The sequence below is a fragment of the Arachis ipaensis genome, chromosome B01 (assembly GCF_000816755.2).
Source record: "Arachis ipaensis cultivar K30076 chromosome B01, Araip1.1, whole genome shotgun sequence".
NCBI classification, from domain to species: domain Eukaryota; kingdom Viridiplantae; phylum Streptophyta; class Magnoliopsida; order Fabales; family Fabaceae; genus Arachis; species Arachis ipaensis.
This window is the reverse complement of record NC_029785.2, coordinates 126,810,956-126,812,316: the sequence shown is the minus strand read 5'-3', so window position 1 is coordinate 126,812,316 and position 1,361 is coordinate 126,810,956.

Sequence of the window (1,361 nt, the reverse complement as noted above, 5' to 3'; positions counted from 1 at the left end):
CGGGAGGATGGCGAGGAGGGGCTCAGAGGAGGAGGAGAGAGAAGGGTGGGGAGAGTGGCGGAAGATGTGGAAGAAGGAGAGGAGGGTGGCGGAGTGGGTGCGGTGGAGTTGGGTGGAGGAGAGGACGGAAAGCACCGTGGGGAGGGTAAGATTTTGGATTAAGAGTTTGAGCACGGAGTGGGGGTCAGGGTGGCTGGTGAGGATGGTGGTCACCGTTTTCAGCAACTGAGCTTCCGATGAGGCTGCGTCGGTGGTGGTGGTCATTTTTATCGCATTAGGGTTTAGGATGGTAATCAGCTAAATGGGGAAGGAAAAAAAACACAAATGATGTCTGGTTCTAATGACCAAGCAATAAGCGGGAAAAAAAAATCATGAGAACTAACCCGACAGATGTTGATGGAGTTGTCCACAGTATTACTTAAAAGCCATGCAGATTCATTGTAGGAAACTCAAACCTTTTATCGTACAAATAAATGAAATAATTAGGATACTCGAATAAGAAATACAGTTTGACATGCTTATTCCCTAATTAAGTAATGAAGATGGGTTTTTTGAGTTTTTTTTTCCTTAAACATTTTGTCTTTAATCATCTTAAGATCACTTAATGGCATGAATCCAAACAGATCATTTTCAAAACTTTTGACACTAACAATGCTATAGTTCCTGACATGGTTAAAACTTAGGAAGTCTATTAGCTAGAGATCCAATATGTAATTGTGAAGGCAAATTTATCTTATATTTTTATTTTTAGAAGCTTCACATTTTAATTTGGAGAGGAGGTAAAGGGGGAGGGGGGATATAATCTTCTTATTGTATTGAGAATCAGTGAGAAAATCTCGAATAAGATACCCTTTTTCCTCCTAAATCTAATTCCACTATCACATTTCTCTCCAAAACTCTGAACTATCTTTCAATAAACAGTTCAGTGTATTAATACATTGGAACAAATCTCTCTCTTTTCTGTTATGTTACAAATTCATACACAATCTGCCGATTAGAGTGCCACCATTAGTCCACAAAGAAGGAAGTTGGCCCTAATTTAGACATCTGGAAAATCTAGTCGTACTGGTGCAACCACAACATCGATGTAGGAATCAGGTAGTGTATTTTTTTCAGAGCTCATGACAATCACAGAGAAGACAAATAGGATGATATTCTAAGAATGAGAAAGTTCATGGTAAAATAATTACTTTCGCTCAAATTAGAGGCACCCTAAATCTTACCACAAGGAGAAGCAAGATTTAACGAAAAAACAAAAAGTAAAACTTTGACAGACGCGATGTTAAAAATAGAAAAATTAAGTCAGCCATATAAAAGACAGCTAAAATAAAATGATCCAGTCAAACATGAAAAGCGGAATG